Here is an 18,754-nt window from a genome sequence, read left to right as displayed (position 1 = left end):
CTCATTTTTGACTTCCCAAGGCTTTGTCAGAATTCCTCACCCTTCCGTGGGACCCAGGGCGAGCCACATGGCCTCCCTGTGCCTCAGTTTTCCCGTGTGTAAAATGGGAGTCGGCAGTACTAATAACTAGGATCAAAGAGATGATATTTCTGAAAATATTAATGTTAGCAGCTGCTTCTCTTTTCCGAATGAAGGCGGCCCCTTTTGCGGGGGCAGGAGGAGGGTTGGGGTGAAGGTGAGTACCTGCCAGGTCCTTCAGGGGAGGGCCAACCACAGCTGTTGGGCAGCACCCAGAGGTCTGCGTGGGAACTGCGTGCCTCCCGCCTGCTGGCTCACTCCACAGACAGGAGGCCGGGGGAGCTGATGCGAGTCCAGCGGTCCAGCCCCACCCGCAGTGGGCAGCTCTCAGGTCCTCTGCAGGCCTCCGAGGGTAGGCCGGGCAGAGGAGGTACAGAGTGAGAAGAACGTGGGTCATCCTCCTGCAGAGGAAGCTCTGCTGCTCAGAGGGGCATCTGGATTGGGGCTGCCGTAGCGGGGACCCCAGGGCAGGATGGGAAGGAGGTGCTGGGAGGGAGCCAGGTGCACTTGAGAGGTGGAGCGGAGGAGGGCAGGCGCCAAGGGCAAGGGTGGACAGCAGTGTCCAGGGAGGAGGCAGGCTGAGGGCTGGAGACAGGGTGTCTGTTCAAGGGGAGAATGCGACCATTTTGGCCGGCCCCCTGCCTCAGAACCCCTCCCGAAAGGGATGAGTTGTTGCTGGCAGCGGCAGTGTTTCCTGCGAAAATCCACCTGAAGCTGAGTTCCCAGCTGCCACCCTCCCCCATTCCCGCCCCCCAAGGTCGGCTTCCCTGGGTCCTAGCCCTTCTTGGGAAGTTCCTTCTGGAGCGTGACCTCAGATGTCCCCCTCCCTCCTGCCTGGGCTGGGGGGAGGGAAACCACTGCTTTAGTCACGCCAGATAATCACCTCTGGTCACTCACTGTCTGGCCTCTTCCTCCAAGTAACTCCCAAGTATCTCTTAGACATTATCTCACCATGCAGGCCTGGAGTGGGGGGGGGGCAGTGGGTAGGGAGGGGAAGAGGAGGGGAGGCAGCATTTAAGAGAAACTGAGGGCAGAAAGGACCCACACGCCCCCTTGCCTGCTTCCCCACGTAGTCTGGGAAGGTGACACCGTGTCATACTCTGAGGAGGGGTGGTGGGCAGACAGCAGAAAGAACCTCCAGGAGGGCTGTGAAAATGAGCACTTGAAAGGGGCCTTTGGAGGAGTCACTGGAGCCCAGTGGGTGTCAGACTCTCTGAAAAGAGCTTTACAGGAATATCATCCCTTCTCCCACTCTCATCCTTATCCTCCTTTTACAGATGGGGAAACTGAGGCAACCACTTGTCCAAGACCACTCAGTAACCAAGGGGGGATGCGAGGATTCCAGCCCAGGGGCTCTGACTCCAGAGGCAGCCTCCGGTGAAACAGTCTGGAGACAGGAGCACGCGTGGGGCGACCTCCAGTGACTGCTCTCGAGGGACGAGTAGAACGACCTTTAGGTGTCCATTAGGGTGAGAGTACACCTCTCGTAATCACTGCTGAAGGTGCCAGGCCTCAGCTCACCACACTGTTGGCCTTTCTCTCCCCAGTGTTTTCATAGAACCTGATTTTTATGCCTGGGAGAGGAAAATGAGCCAGGAGAGGACGAGGGGTATTTCTTTTCCTGTGTTCAAAGGCCTGACCCTCGGGTCTTTTTTGGTGCTAACCCTTGTGCCTCTTTCCCTCTATTGTCCACTGGCTGCCTGCCTTCCTAAATTGCTCAGTGCCGCGCCAGCAGGGCGGCCCTCCGAGACCTGGAGCAGGGGGTTAATTCCCTAATTCTGCCCCACTGCAGACTTGGATCGGCCAGGTTTATTATCATGCACCCCCATGACCTGGGAGGTTCTTCCCGGAGTCTGACCCAAAGCCTGTTCTAACAGCATGGTGGAGGACCTACACGATGTGAGAAAGGCAACCACAGCTCCTGCCTTTGATTGGAGGCGGGAGGAACTGTCGTAGGCTTTCTCGGACACAGGACGTCGGGGGGGACCCCAGAGGTCATATAGCCACACGGGCCCAGCTCAGCCAAGATGAGAAGGCAGGTGCCACGTGCCCAGCTAGGCCTGGACCTGCCGCTAGGCCTGGACCTGCCGGCCCCTCAGCTGTGTCCCTCATTAGAATAGCAAAAGGAAGGTAGTGAAGGACTGACTTATCTGATGGGAGCCCACTCAGGCCCCCTCCCCCGGAAAAGCCTCATTACCAGGGCCCCACCTGGGCTCTGCCTGCCTGTTTACTCTGTCCTAAGAACAACACACTCCACAGCACTTCAAGGCTGCTGGGAGGGAGGGAGGGAGGGAGGGAAGGAGCAGGAGCGGGTGGGCAGGCAGAGAACAGAGAGGGCCAAGGCAAGGGCAGGGCTCAGGGCCTGAGTGGCAGGTGAGCACCCTCTGGAAGCAGGAATGGATCACTGAGGCAGCACTGCTTCTGCCCTCAGGGAGCCCCCAGTTTACGGGCGACATAGGCCCTGCCTTGGGAGCCCCTGGTCTGATGGAAGAGGCAGCTCCTCTCTCAGACACACATGCGCAAACACACACACACACACACACACCCCAGGACATGTAGACTTGAATGTGGAAACTGACTCTCCTGCACACCAGGGCTGCAGACCTCCGGCCGCAAATTCAGGAAAGCAGCCCAGCTGTCCCCTCGCCGACTCTGTCATCTCAGCTTGAACCCACAGTAGGATCAAAGAGATGTGACCTGGCTGCCTAGATTCTCACCCAGGTCTGACCAACACGGCTATTCCCATCCCCTCAGAATCCCCCCCTGAGCCCCTCTACCCACCCTGGTCTGGTGGGAAGTCTTCCTACTGCAACGCCAGCTTTCTATCCTGAAATCCTGCCTCTGGGCAGAGCTTCTGGAAGGTAGAGGGCCTTCTCCCCTCCACCACCCCACAACGATCAGGATGTGCTCCCATGGGTCACACCTGGGAGGATGAGATGGGTGCTGGCAGGCGCCATCTCCTGCTTCGCAGGAGGGCCTCCAAGAGAAGTCCTTGCACCCTGGCACCTTCAGGGGTTTCTCTTCCCACCTGCCTTCTCCGCTGCCCCCAGCTTCATTAAGGAAGGTAGTTAACCTCAAACAACAAGCAAATTAAGGTCCTCAAGCCAATCAAACAGCCCAGAGGGTAAATTGAAGGTAAGCTGCTCAGGCCTCGGAATTATCCTGTTCGCGTTCCCAGCTCCCGGGCTCCCTTTTCTCCCAGGTTCATAAAAGGCAAAGTTTGAAATGAGGGGCTCAGTTAGGACAGAGCATGGAATCTCTGGGATCTGGAGTAGTTACTTCTGGGAAAGAAAGGTCCCTAGCACCGATGGCCCACCTGCTTCCGTGCCTCGTTGGGAACAGCGACTTCCCACGGATGAGCCGGGTCACAGCGAGCATGGGATCCAAACAGCGCTGACGTCTCATGGCAGAGGTGCGCTGACAAAGCCATGGTGACAAAGAGGCCAATAAAGATGCAATGATGGTGCCCCCAGGAAGAGAGTATGGGCTACAACTGGGACTGAATTGAACCACGTAAAATATACTTGCACCCGGACAGCATGGAAGGTTCATCTGGGACAATGTCCCATTGGCGGTATGGAAGCTCATTTTATACTAATGGTTCATAGTTTTCTCTATTTCTTTTTTTTTTTTTTTGGCCGAGCTGGCAGCTTGCGGGATCTTAGTTCCCCAACCAGGGATTGAACCTGAGGCCACAGCAGTGAAAGCACTGAGTCCTAACCACTGGACCTTTAGTTCTCTATTTTAATGTGTGTGAGAAAATCTAACCGGTAGGCTTCCCTGGTGGCGCAGTGGTTAAGAATCCGCCTGCCGATGCAGGGGACACAGGTTTGAGCCCTGGTCCAGGAAGATGCCACGTACCACAGAGCCACTAAGCCCGTGCACCACAACTACTGAGGCTGCACTCTAGAGCCTGCGAGCCACAACTACTGAGCCCGTGTGCCACAACTACTGAAGCCTGGGTGCCTAGAGCTGGTGCTCCGCAGCAAGAGAAGCCACCGCAGTGAGAAGCCCATGCACTGCAACGAAGAATAGCCCCCGCTCACTGCAACTAGAGAAAGCCTGCACGCAGCAACGAAGACCCAATGCAGCCAAAAATAAATATATTTTTTAAAAGTGAATGTTTAAAAAAGGAAGAGAAAAGAAAATCTAACTGGTGCACCAAGCCACAACTTCACAGCTGTCGTTGCTCAGAAGTGTTTATTTACTCATTCTATCTAACAAACATTTACATAGACCTTTCCATGAGCCAGGCACTCCTCCAGCGGCTTTACAGACACTAACTCATTTAATCCTCATGATAACCCCATGAGATAAGTACTATTGTTATCCTCATTTCACAGGTAAGGAAACAAACGCACAGAGAGATCAAGGGACTTGCCCAAATCACACAGCTAGGAAGGAAGTGGTGGAGAAGCTAAGTTTAGAAAGTGGGTTGATATCACATCAGTCAACTTCAAAGTCCTCACTGCTGAAATCAGGCCAGTGGCATTCCCTCAGCCGAAGTGTGGGAAGCACTGAATTCAAGGGACATGATTGGAATTTTATGTCCAATTACTTATCTGTTTAATTGTTTGTGAAGATTAATTTAAAAGTAAAAGAATTTTTATTCATATCTCCACCCATTTCCCCCCGCGCTTTCCTCTGCCCAGTCCCAGCTGATGAGGAAAGACCCTGGGCAAGTGACTCATTCTCGCTGGGTCTCAAGCCGGAGTTCACTCCTACATCTGCGCCCCCGCCCCGTCACATCCCCATTCCTGTCCCGACTTCCTCACGGCCCAAGGAACTGGATCCTGGCATTAGGTCATCAGCAGAAGCCATAGAATTCACATCCTTAGCTCTACTTATGAATTCGAATAATTACTGAATGTCTACTGCGGGTCCGGCACTATACTCAGAGCTAGAAAAAGAACACATGAGAAGGAGGGAGAGGGAGGGAGGGAAGAAGAGAGGGACCGAGCTGCTCTTCTACTGGTTCCCACTGAGGACAACCCCCTTTTCCTGCAGCTGAGGTCCTGTCCAGCCCCCCTCTCCCCACTGCCCCCTGACCACCATCAAGAATGGCCAGGTGCCCCTCAGGGACACCTCTCCAGCTGGGGTCACCCAGGAGACCAGCCCCTTGCCCACAGCCCCATTCCTGGCTCCAGCTGGGGGTGGGTGGGGCGTGCTCCTGAGTGATGAGAGGGTACCAGCCAGGGAGCCACGAAGCTCGGGGGAGAATGCCCCAGCCTCTGGAGGAGTGAGTAGGGATTAGGGGACACACCAGGGTGGTGCGGGAGCCTCTGTGGACACTTTCATCTCTACATCTGGGCGGTGGCAGTGTCTCCACCAATCTGTTCACCAAGCCTCCTCTGCCTGCAGGCCTGTCCTCAGCCTCCCACCCCAGGGTAGGTTTCAATCACGTCCCCCACCCAACATTCACTTGCCCCCATTCCCCCCCTACCCCTCCATCCCCCCCCCCCGCCTCTCCCTCTCCTACCCTTCCCTCCTTCTCAGCCCAGCTACCCATGTCCTCCTGCTGGAAGCCAGCCCCAACTCCCCCTCACCCAACACCTGAAGACCCTCCACAGCCTGGACAAGGAGGCAGCCCCTTCATGCCTCTGCCGCACCCTGGCAGCCATGCCCATTCACTAGGAAGGCTATTTCAGACTTTTCCATTTTGCCGCCTTTTCCCCATCTGAGTCAAGTATACATACCTTCCGCCCACCAGGCACCTAGCGGCCATAGCAAAGATGGGCAGAGCACATGGGGGCCTGTGCCCATGGCAGGTCACGGGCTCAGGTCCTTGCTCAGGGCAGCATTTCTCATTCCTCAGAGAGGATGGTGGGTGTGGGACAGGGCAAGGGGGTGAGAAAGGGAGAAGGAAGGGGTCCAGGTAGGAGCCACCAGCACTAGTGCAAACACATGGTGCGTAATGGGCAGCGTGCACCGCTCTCTGCCCAAAGCACCTTAGGCTCATGGACTCCATCCTCCTAACAAGCCTATGAGGTTGACACTATTACCATTTCCTTTTTACTAATTAAAACCTAGGCACAGAGAGGTTCAATAACTTGCCCAAAGTCACACAGCTAGGTTTCAGGGCAGGATTTGGACCAAGGCAGTCTGGGTCTCTGCTTTTATTGTGTAACTTTCCTGTTTAAAAGCCCTTCACCTACAAAATCAAGCTGAGGCTTCTCATCGAAGTAGTCAAAACCCCTCCCAAGCTCTCTCCTTCCTCTGCAGCATTTCTTCCACCTACACCCTCCGTGGAGCTTGACAGACCGAATCCCACCTCTGCCAGCAACCTAGCTGTGTGACCTTGGGTGAGTCACGCGACCTTCTTGGGCCTCAGGTCCTCATCCCTAAGATGGGAGCTAATGATACGTCTTCTCCGGCAGAGTTAATGAGATCACCTGGGTAAAGTACCTATTAGGTGTCAGGCACCGGTAGCAGCTCAGTACAGAGCAGGAAGGGAGAAGGAGGAAGGAGAGCTCTGAGGTGGTGAGTTGAGGTGGCTGGGGTGCTGGGTGGGCCTGAAGAGGAGGGGTCTCTTGCCAGGGTCGGGGGGAAGGAGGCTGTCACCCGGAGAAAAATGTGCTCTGCAGTGGCCTGGCCAGTCACCAGCAGGGGGCCACACTGGCACTCGGCCTCCAGAGTAAGACGGCGCCCGATCCCGTCTCCCGCTCACCCGTGGAGAGGCAGCCCACCCAGTCTGGGGCCAGACCCGGACCCCGTGCCTCCCAGCAAGCCCCAGAGCCAGGATGCAGCCCACAAGATGCTGGCCGGGGCCACCAGGCCCTGTCCCTGGAGGAGAGAGGGCAGCGACCATGCAGAACTTCCTCAGAAGGGGTCCTGAGTCCTGAGACTGCCGTGGCCCCAGCCCTGAGGGGCTGACGGCTGTGCTGGAATGGGAAGGGGTCTGCGCTCGGCCGAGGTGAGCCCATCCACTCTCCCCTGGCCCTGTCCCCCTGGTCGAAACCAGACACACAGGCTACCCACGAGGGCTCCGAGGACCAAACCGAATTATTTCCCGAATGCGATAAATAATAAGAGAGTGGGGAAGAGGGGACCTGAGATCCCAGAACCTGGCACGCTTCCTGAAAGAGAAGGGCTCTCCTCCTCCACTTCCTCACCCGCAGGTGGGGGCACGGCCCCACTCCTGCCTGAGTCTCAGGATTGCCAGGGGCTCAAAATGAGGTCAGGTGTGTGAATGTGCAAACTGTGACGTGATCACAAACTGACGTCGTTCCTACTTGACATGTGTTGCGTCAATCAATTGCAAATATAGCTACTAGAGCTACTGCTGTACAAGCTGGTTTGGGTCAGACGAGCTTTGAACACCTGGCAAAGGGGCAGCCCGCGCTCAGCCCTACAGAGCCTTGCTCTTCTACTAAGAAGGGAACGGGCTGATCTACCATCAGGATTTAATTCTAGATCTGCCTATCCTTGGTCACACACGCCTCCTCTTCCTGGAGCCAGTCAGAGGGGGGCACACATTCCCTGCTTCCAGAGCTTCTCAGCTGATTGGCGAAGACCAGCCTCAGGTCTCAGGACCCGCTCCCACCATCTGGAGACAAGGCCCAGGGCATAGAGCAGGGCACAGGGAGGCAAAGCAGGTCCACGTGGGGGTTGGGACGGTTCGGGGGGGCAGGGAGTGGCCTGGAGTCTGCTTTCCACCCTCCCACTCACCTCTGGAGTTCTCTGAGCAGGCTACCTGGGAATGGGTGGGTGCCAGACACCCCCAGGGGCTCCTGTCCTCCTGAGCTCCCCAACAGGACCCCCACAGGGATGATCCAGGGGCCCTTTCCACTGGCATTCACCCCCTTGCCTCCCTGGCTGGAGCCTCTGGACAGTGTCAGGGACGACGTGCCTGTCCCAAGGTTTCCTGGGTCTGGGAGGGAGGGAGAGGGTGGGGCCAGGGGAGTGAGTGGCTGTTGAGAAGGTAGGGAACCCAGCCTGGCCGCGCCACCCCCTGCTGAGGACACTGCTTCCTCTCCCAGGAGGGGCATGAAGGGGACCCTTTACAGCCCTCTGGGCTTCCAGGAGGGGGTGTCCCCAAAATATTAGTGGGAGACTGAGGCAGAAAGAGAAACGAACTAAGCAGGGCTCCAGGGTCCTGGAGAGGCCTCGATGCTCAAAATAAATGCCAGAGGCCTTGACCGTCCAGAGTTTCAGGTGAAGACTCGGCCGCCCCTGCATCCCAGGTGCCTTCAGGAAGCTGCCCAGGGCCTCCCGGCTCAATTCTGTCTGTCCCCTCCGTCCCTTCCCGTTCTTATGTCCTCCCTCTACCCACCCTTCCCTCCTCCCTCCCTCCCTCCCTCCCTTCCTTCCTCCCTTCCTTCTTCCCTTCCTCCCTCCCTTCCTTCCTTCCTTCCTCCCTCCCTTCCTTCCTTTCTCCCTCCCTCCCTCCCTTCCCTCCTCCCTTCCTCCCTCCCTCCCTTCCTTCCTTCCTTCCCTCCTCCCTTCCTCCCTCCCTCCCTTCCTTCCTTCCTTCCTCCCTCCCTCCCTTCCTTCCTTCCTTCCTTCCCTCCTCCCTTCCTCCCTCCCTCCTCCCTTCCTCCCTCCCTCCCTCTCTCCCTTCCTTCCTTCCTTCCTCCCTCCCTTCCTTCCTTCCTTCCTCCCTCCCTTCCTTCCTTCCTTCCTCCCTCCCTTCCTTCCTTCCTTCCTTCCTCCCTACCTCCCTTCCTTCATTCCCCCATTCCTTCCTTCCTTCCTTCCTTCCTTCCTTCCCTCCTCCCTTCCTCCCTCCCTCCCTCCCTTCCTTCCTCCCTCCCTCCCTCCCTCCCTCCTTTCTTTCCTTTCATTTATTCAAAGAATTGCGCAGCTGTCTTCAGCCCTCGGTAAGTACTGTGGATCTTGTGGTTCTGGCCGGCTGGGAATTGTGTCCTTATTTTACTGTGTGGACCCAGCTCTCTGGGTATCCAGTGTGTCGCATCACTCCCATCAAACTGAGGGGTTCCCCGGGCCACGGCTGCTCCTCCGCCTTCAGATTGGGGCTCCACAGAACCAGTGCTGCAACGTCTCCCTCATCCAGCCACCCTGGGGATCCATGCCCCCCTGCAGCAGAGGTGTGCTAGGACAAGTCCATCTGGGGAGAGCACACCCACCCCAGCCCGAATCTCCGGTTTCTAAAGGCAAAGAAGACCCCCCCCCACTCCTCCACGCTTCTCCCCTGCCAAGGACCTCAGACCGGGGGCCCTGCCAAGCCGGCAGCTCCTCCACGCTTCTCCCCTGCCAAGGACCTCAGACCGGGGCCCTGCCAAGCTGGCAGCTGGGGGAGAGGCTGAGACCCAGGCAGCAGGAGAGGCTTCACAGGTGAGGGGCTGAGGCCCGGAGAGGCGGGGGCTGGTGAGGCTCAGGCGGAGGCTGCCAGGGCAGAGGCTGGAGCCAGCGCCTGGGCCTGGGAGCCGCCTCCCTGACCAATGGGACCCAGACACTGGCGCTGGACGATCACTTGTCATCGCACCCCCACCCTGGGCCTCAGGACGGTGAGGGGAGAAAGAGGCCAGGACGCACTTCTCCAGTCCTCCTCTGACCCAGGCCTCAGAGACAGGGCCGCCACGTCCTGCGTCCCGACCCCGGCTCTGAGGACCCCTTCCTGCCGGCAAAGGGAGAAAAAAGTGTCCCCAGGGTGCCTCTGGAATAGGGGAGTGGTCCTGACACTTGATCCCCAAAGGGTGGCTGAGCAGGGAAGGGAGAAGGAAGCGGACAGGGAGGGAGGACGGAGGAGGGAGGGAGGAGGTGATGCTGCTGACGCTAAAGATGAGGAGAAAGCCTGGGCGTCACGCCGCTCACACAGCAGCACACGCGTGCGCACACACGTGCACGCGGACCCACACCTGTCTGTTCCCCCCGCTCTTGCTCACGTTTATATATAAACCTGTGTACATAGATCCTCCCGCATCAGAGACCCAAGTCAATTCGCACACACACACACACACACACACACACACACACACACACACACACGTCTCGCATACTCAGGACTCACGCCCGACACAACCCTCTCACTCATTCACATTTGAAATGACCTCACAGGATTGCAGGCACTCACGAACCACAGCCTCTCACACCCTTATCTATGGAGTCACGAACCCTCGCTCCCAGGCACACAGCGTGTGCAGGCACACGCACAGTCACTCGTGCTCGTGTACACACTCTCACACACGCACCCGGAATCACACACTCCCTCGCAGCCGTGCACACACACACACACACACAGTCACAGTCACGCATGCTTGGGCTGCAATTCAGAGGGGGTGTCCCCCCAGCCTCTCGAGATCCTGATCACCTGAGCACCCCCAGGCATGGCCTCTCCTGGGTCCTGTCCAGAAATGCCCCAAATCGGGGTCCCTGCTGAAGCCCCGTGACTCATGAGCTCACAGCCACCTGGTGGGCACCCACCTTTGCCCAGAACCTAGAACTGGCCAGAACTACCCAGGCCTGAGGGACGTGAGGCCCCAGCCAGGGCCACTGTCCGGAACCTGGCCTCCCACAGGGCCCCGAGCCCCCAGTCCAGCCGGCTTGCCTCCCCCTGAGGAGGGGTCCTGGATCGGGCACGTGGCACCCCTGTGCCTCAGTGTCCTCATCTGTAGAAAGATGGGGTCACCTCATTCCACGCCCCTGTCAGGGGTCACGAGGCTTCCACATGACCAGGAAAGGGCACTGTCAGCTGGAAAACAGGGAGTCCAACCTAGGGGTTAGTCACGTCTTTCTTAGTACCACCCCTCCTCATGGCATCCTTGAGAAACAGGCCCAGGGAGGCCCCGGGGCTAGTCCAGAACTGCAGCGTCAAGGGAGGGCTCTGTCAGCCCTGGGGGGTCTATCCACACCAAGACCACCCACTGCCCAAGCCTTGCCCCTCAAGGCCCGTCTCTCCAAGAGGACCTGGGTCTGTGGCACCAGGTGCCCTGGGGGTAACAGTGAGAGGAGTGTGAGCCTCTTCTCTGTTGGGGATGAAGCCCTTACACCTGATGGGCAGATGCTGCTAGAGGTACCTGGGCCCCGGCAGGGGTCGAGGTGCAGCCCAAGCCCCAGTGCCTTGGAGGGGAGGGGATCTGTAGGGTTCTTAATCCCCTCTTCCCCATATTAGGCCATGGAGAGGCTCCTAGCAAGCCCCGCCCTCTCCCGGGAAAGAGAATGGACAGGGCACTGCCTGCCATAGGGCGGCAAAGGGGGCCCGCTGGGCGGGAGGTCAGCCTGGCCAGGAAAACCAGATGCGGGAAGGGCCTGAAAGAAGTCCAGGGAGGGGCAGGAGCCACGGGGGCTGTGCTGGGAGCTGAGGGCACGAACCAGGGAGGAGGCGGGCAGCCTGGAGCTGGCCCAGCTCACAGCCCTGCGGGCTTGCACTGGGGCAGTCTCCACCAGGGAGGGGGTGGGGCCCGAGCCCCATGTTCTGGGTGGGAGGGGCACGGATAAGGACGACGTTCAGTGTGGCGAGGGGATGCAGATCCCATGAGAAATAAGGGAGAAAGAAAAGGAGAGGGACGGAGACAGAGCTTGGTAGAGATGGAGAGAAGACCGAGAAGACCGAGAAGTCAAGTCTCCAGTCGGAGTGAGAGCACACAGGAGGGGACAGAGAAGGGGAGGCTGCAGGGCAGAGAGTGTGCGTCCATGGGAACTGCAGCCTGGGGCCCAGACTAGAGCTGGTCCCTGATCTAGACAGAGGATCAGAGGCACAGAGAGCCAGAGAACCAGGAAGAGAGGGAAAGAGAGAGACGGAGAAAGAGAGAGAAAGTAGAGAGATAGAGGCAAGACAGAGCGCCTGAGCCAGATCAACAGCAGGGAAGGGAGCGAGGGTGAGAGGCAGCGTGAGTCAGGCTCTAATTACGGGCGGGCGGGCAGAAGCAGAGGGCAGCCTGTTTGAAGTCTGTGGTGAGAAGCATCAAAGGGAGAGAAGGGGGAGGCCAGCAGGCGAGGGGAGACACAGGAGGGGCCACTCTCTGCCACGGCCCACCTGGACCTCCCAGGCTCCACCCTTCCCTGCCCCAGCCGCCAGCTCCCCTCCACCCAGCTTCTCGGGACTGGCCAGAGGTCTGGCCACCTGGTCACCGGCCTGGGGCTCAGGCTGCCACGAATCCCTGCTGCCTTCTCAGCATCGCCAGGGGCAGGGCAGGCTTCTGGCCTCAGGGACGGCCTGGCTTGGGCAGGGGCAGGCTTCCCTTCTAGTTCCTGCAGCTACCCCCTTTCCTGTCTCCCCAGAAATATGTCCTGGCATCTCCCAGCCCCCACTTTTGGGATCCTGAGGTGGGCTCCGAACTGCTCCAGCTTCCGCATCCCAGCACCGGTCCCCATGATGGGTCTTTCCTTGGATCCTGAGAGTTCCAGCTCTCAAGACTCCCAACTCCCACCCAGGCCATTGTGGCCTCTTTTGGCTGCAAGAGGATGTCCCAAGATGAATTCTTCTGGCCACCCCTTGTCTCAGGTCAGCAAATCAGCTGCGCTGGGACCACCATAGGTCACCTTCTGCAATGAATGTATTTTTCTGCCCTTCCTCTTCTGCCCTTTTCAGAGTTCTACAGCCCTCTAGGCCAGAAAGTCCTGCTGGTAGTCTCACCCAAATCCTTCATGCTGCCTCTTATTTCAAACAGAGGCCAGCAGGTCTCTGTACAAGAGCCCTAGAAACACTTAAAGGTCCTTGGCTATAGCCCATCTCCTTGGTCTCGAGCCTTCTCATTCTCTGGGGGCCTCACCTACATCCCTCTGGTGTGTCCTTCCAACTGCTGCTCCTTGAACCCGTTCTAACCAGCTGGACCAGACTGCAGGGAGGGGGTGGGGGCTCAGACATGAGAAATGGCATGTGGCAGAGAAGTCAGGTCGACCTGAATAGGAATCCTGATTTGATGACCTCCTTGACGGGTAATACCAGGCACATTCTTTAATCATGCTGGGCCTCAGTTTTCTCATCTGTAAAATGGGAGAAATACTCCCTGCCTTGAAAGGATACTGTGAGAATTAAACATGATGACATATGTAAAGTGCCTGGCGTCCAGAAGGTTCTCAATGCGTGAGGCTCCTATAATTGTCATGGAAGCCAGGCCATCCAGAGTCCCCAAGGGAAGATTTTCCCCAAGAGGAGGGCAACAGAGAATCCTCTTGAATCCAAGAATAGGCCTGATACCTGGGAAGGGACAGAGAAATGCTTCCACAGCCCACCCCCCCATCCCCCGCCAAGCACACCCCCTCCTGGCATTTAACCTCCATGTGTCTTGTTACAGCTTCCGTTTGCCTCCTCTCATTCGGGAAAGCAGGTCAGTGTCCACCTTCTGTTGTCAGGGCAGCACTGCCGCTATCAAGTTCATGTTAGCATCCCACCACCTGGCAGATGCCAGGCTAATCTCTGTGGTCCTGGGCTCCTCCAGTGCTGACTAAGCTTCAGAGAAACCTGAAGGAAGAGCCCTAGACCCTCAGGAAGTCCAGCCACTGTCCCTGACCCTAGAGAAGGAGTGAGCCCACCAGAGAGCTACAGGAGAATCACAGCACACTGACTGCACTCTGTAAGTGTCTGAGAGGAGATGCCGTCCTGCCCAGCATGGGAGGGAGAAAGATGATGGCAGGCTGTGAGGAAAGCAGGAACTGGACTCCCAGGATGAGCCGTACCTATGCGTATGACTGACACGTTATATGCAAAGTTCAGACCCTCAGGCTTCATAGGGGAGAGCCAAAATCCACCCCTGAGTGTGATATAAATCAGGTTGCAACCAACCAGCATCTTCTAGATTTTTCCATAACATGGTTTCTCTCCATCAGTTCAGATGAATTGAGGGCTGACCAAAACCAAGATACTTGTGAAAAATTCATTCCCTGTGTATAGCCTGTCTTTCAAAGGCTCCTCCAGGCTCCCAAATCTCTACCACAAATCCACTCACACACCTATCTACCCACTTTCCCATCTCTACCCTTCCATCCATCCATCTATCCATCTGTCCATCCATCCATCTGTTTATCCATCCTTCCATGCATCCATCCACCTACTCTTCCATCCATCTATCCGTCCAACATCCTCCACACACCTAATAATCCATCCGTTCAACCATTCACTCATCTATCCATTTATCTAAATACCCACCCACCCATCCATCCTAACACCACCCGCTCACCCATCCGCACATTCCACCTGCTCACTTATCCGTCCATCCATTCACCCGCCAGCCGACACGGGCATCCCCCACCCAACTCACCTGTGCACTCACCCTCTTCTATATATTCATCCACCCACTCAGCACTATATTTCCATCTTCATATGTTTACCATCTCTTATACGGAAGGCACGGAGCCAGACCCCTAACCTCCACGCCCTTTCCCAGTCATTGGGAAAAGCCCAGCTTCCTTCTTGGCATGCTTGGCGGCTTCCCTTCAATGGAAGGAATGGGGTTGGTGCCTCGTTGCCTCCACTGAAAACCAAATAAAAGGAGACAGGAGGGGACTAAACCTCAGAATGATATTTTGGTAGAGCATCCATAAATACCTGCAAAAGCACAGGACGGGTGCAAGGACTGTCCGTGCCATGGGGCCCTGATTGCTTCAGGATGGGGTGTGACTCGAGGCGGGGCCAGGTCCTCTCACCCAGCTCCCACTGGCCTATCTCCATTCCATAGTTTCCTGAAACAGCAGACTCTTCGAGGGTGGCAGGGACAGGGTACTGAGGAGGCAGAGGCCCAGCCATGGGGATTAGGAGGGGTCCAAAGGGTCTCCCTTGACACTTACAGAGCAAGACCCTGGGCTCCGTCCTGGCTCTGTGGCTCACCAGTTGTGTGATTTTGAGTAAATCCTTTAACTTCTCAGAGCCTTGATGTAGACACCTCTGAAATAGGAAACATGGTAATACCTGCCCCACCTGTTGAGAAAATCCACGGGAGTAAACGTGAAAGAACTTTGAAAATCACTTCTGGTTTTGCACAATACAAGGAAAAGGCTAGACTTAAAGCCTCAGCGTCAGGAAGCACGACTAAAGGACTAGTCACTCTCCCGACGGAGAAGCCACAGAAACACGAGACCCACTGTCATTCCCAAGTCTCCTGCATGGAGCTCCTTTGACCCCACACCGAAACGGACAGCTTCGCCAGCTAGGGTGGGCCGAGCCCTCACCAGACGGGCGCCCACTGCCTTCTCTCTCTTGCTTTCAGTGCTCACTGGCCGGATCACGCCTTCCCCCAGGAATGCGAGGGGAAGGAATGGGAGGTCGGAGCTGCAGTCAACTGTGGGGGAGGGGTGCAAGGCCAGGAATGAGAGGTTCAAAGACAGAGGGGTGCCGACACACATGTAGGCCTGCCGAGCGCGTGCTGAGTGACAGAGAAGGAGAAACCCAGGGGAGACACGGCCCCGCCAGCAGTGTGTGTACCTCAGGACCCATTTCTCACGGGGGCACCCAGGTGTGGGGGCAGGGGACACACACACACACACACACCCCCTCCGGGGCTGGAGAGGCTGCGGTGAGGGCACTGCCCCTGGGCTCAGAGGCGTCGGTGCCAGCCGGGTGGGCTGGCATGAGGTGGGGAGAGGGCGGCGCGGGCAGCTAATCCCCCCAGCGTCTCCCAGACGCCCACAGAGACCAGGGTGAGCTCTTTGTCTGAATGAAGAGACGACAGAGGGGCGGCGGGCAGGCGGGCAGGCTCCTCTCTCTCTCCCCTGCCTCACGCCCGGGGGCAGGTAGAAGCCTGCCGTCTCTGGGGATGGTCGGAGGGAGTGGGGGTGAGAGGATTAGGAGAGAGACAGGCGCTTACGACTTGTAGGGTTCCCTCCCTCCAGCCCAGAGGGCCTGTGGCTTTGGGGTAGGGGTCCCCAGAAGGGCAGAGGGGCATGACCCTCAGTGGGAGCAGGACTCATTTGCAGTGGGAAGCTGGTGGGTGACTGACTGGTAGCCCCGCTGCACATTCACATACCCAGTCACACCCAGAATAACAATACACACACACACACACACACACACACACACACACACACACACACACACACACACACACACACACACACACACACACACACACACACACACACACACACACACACACACACACACACACACACACACACAGCCTGAGTCCTAAACCCTGCATCCACACATGCGTTTACTCCCAGGCTCACACACGGAGACCAACATCCAGGGGGATAATTACACAGCCCCACAGGATCAGAGCTGGACAGTTTAAAACAGCCCTAGTCCCTCATCTACCACCATACTCCTAGGCTGCCCCACAGAAACGTCATGACGGGGTCACATGCCGTCCTAGTCACCTACGGTGGAGCAATGCCATAGCCGCCGGTGGGTCATCTCACACCCGTGTGCCACCGGAGCCCAGCCGTGCAGTCACCCACACCACACGGGTCCCAGCCCACCGGCCCCAGCACACAGTGAGTGCCCACCACCCCGAAACCCGCGGCCATGAGGCAAACACCTGTGTGCCTTCCGCATGCCCAGCACCACTCGGCACCAGGAGGCTGCCTCTCTGTGCGCCTCTCTTTCCCTCCTGCACCGTATCCCTGCCCCCTCCTCACCTTCTCTAAACACTGACGCCCAAACATGTCAGTCTCCTTAGAGAGAATGGAAAGGCCACCACCTTCCTGTCCCTGGAACTCTGCCCCCTGCCCACCTCCCTGATTAAGAACAGGCCCCCAGACTCCCAAGCCCAGCTAAGCCCCGTGCCACAGACACGCTAGGCCTCGGCTGGGCCTGGGCTCACCGGGGCAGGCGGCAGGTCTTCTCCCAGGCCTGCCCTCCAATGCCTGTAGGAGCCTTCAAACCTACAGACACATCCTGAGCGTGGCATTCAGAACTGAGTGGTCCTGACTGGCTTTGACACTCCCCCGACCCCAGCCCTAAAGAGGGCATGGCCACATTTGCCCCTTCTCCCCCCTGACCCCACTCCCTGCCCGAAGCCCGTCTGCCCTGCAGCCCAGGAGCCCAGCGTTGGCAAGCTGAGTCCGGCTGTGGCCAGTGCCTCCAACGATGAAAGACCTCTGGCTCCTCCAGAAACCAGGGCTAAATATACCCCTTGCCAGCTTTCTTGTGCCTAACTGGAACCAGCTGGGCAAGACCCACCCTTCCGCCTGCAGGACAGGCCATCGGCCATCAGACCAGGGACAGGCAGATCGAGAGGCTGCTGCCCGGAGCTGCGCCGGATAGAGTGTTGGGGTCCAAGCAGTGGAGCCTGGAAGGAGATGAAGAAGAAAGCCCTGTCTCTCAGCACCCCGCCCCCAAACCACCATCGGAAAAGATCAGGATGCTTCCTGAGCCTGGCACACGAAAAAGGGGTTCCTTCCAAGCCTTAGTTTTTCTATTTGTAAAATAGGGATAAAATAGCACGGACCTCGTAGTGTCGTTGTACACAGTAAATGAATTAATACAGGTAAGGTGCTGGGTCGGTACCTGGCACAGCAAGCCCTTAATAAACGGTTATAAACACTCTGGGCACCCCTCTGGGACGACACTGTCCTGAAGGTGCTCTGGCCGCACCTTCCTGGACACACACAGATGCAGGCCCAGGGCGAACTGCCTCAAATCAGCAGCGCTACAGGGAGGGGGGCAGAGGGATGGGCCGAGGGGGGCAGATCAGTGAGGGGCCCAGGGAGGGGTCAGATGAGCCAAGGACACGCCCCCACCGGGCCCTGCCCCAGGCCTGGCCACGTCCCCGTTCCCCTCCCCCTGCCAGGACTCCGCCCCGGGCTGTGGTCTGTGCTGTGGCTGCAGCTCCCACGCTGAGGCCCAGTTTAGCGGCTCCAGCCCTCGGCCCCAGGACAGCCCACTCTCCGGCCCAGTCCAGAGGCCTGAAATAGGAAGGAAGAGGGGGCTAAAAATAGCCCTAATTACAGAGGGGCCCAAGGGGGTGGGGGGCGGTGGCTCCTCTCTGGCTCCTGGGCACTGCCACAGCCGGCCCAGGATCCTGCTCCGGCCCTGGGGAAGGGACCCCACCCTGGGCCTCCTGTCCCAGCCCACAGCAGGCCTCCCAGTGGGACAGGGGGTGAGGGGTGGGGCGGGGGGTATGGGCCAGTCGGGGAGTTTAGCCCAAGTTAGGGCCAACGTGGGCCCTTCCCCTGCCTCCAGGGCTGTGACAGACCACCCGCTCTGCTCCCCATACATGAGGATCACTCAGCAGCTGCCATTGCCCTCACTCAGCCTACCTTTCCCTAGTCCTGGCCCCTGCCTCTTCCAGGAAGCCCCCCTTGAATACCTTCACCTGGCTCTGGCTCTATACCGGTAGGGGCTCCCAGAAAGCTACACCTCTGTGTCCCCCTTTCAATAGGCTTCTGGGGCAGGGCTGTGTTTCCCACTATCCTGGGGGCTCCCCAGAAGGCAGAGAGGGGCTGCCTCTTCTACATTTCAGCCTTATTAGAAAAGACAGAGCATGAATATACGTAGAGAGACCAAAAGGAAAAGGAGAGCCTGGTTAGTGTGAAGATGCCTCAACTCTGAGAAGACCCAGAGGCTAAGATAATAGCAGGCGCTTCCCTGGGTAAGGATCATTCTGTGTCAGGTTTGAAAGAAACAAACCAAGAGACACCAAAGGGACAGTAACGGGCCTTAGCACGGGAGAATGTGCCCAAGGGCCTCACCTGCTCTGGGGACCCTCGCACCATCCATTTCCACCCACTCCTGCCAGCCCAAGAACCCCGTTTTGGGAACCTGCAAAGCTGGGGTTCAAGTTCCCTCCCCCTACACATTTGATGTCCCCACCCTGGGCGACTGACTTCATTCCTTTGG

This window comes from Orcinus orca, chromosome 19 (assembly GCF_937001465.1).
Source record: "Orcinus orca chromosome 19, mOrcOrc1.1, whole genome shotgun sequence".
Classification (NCBI taxonomy): Eukaryota; Metazoa; Chordata; class Mammalia; order Artiodactyla; family Delphinidae; genus Orcinus; species Orcinus orca.
Note: the sequence above shows the minus strand (reverse complement) of the source record.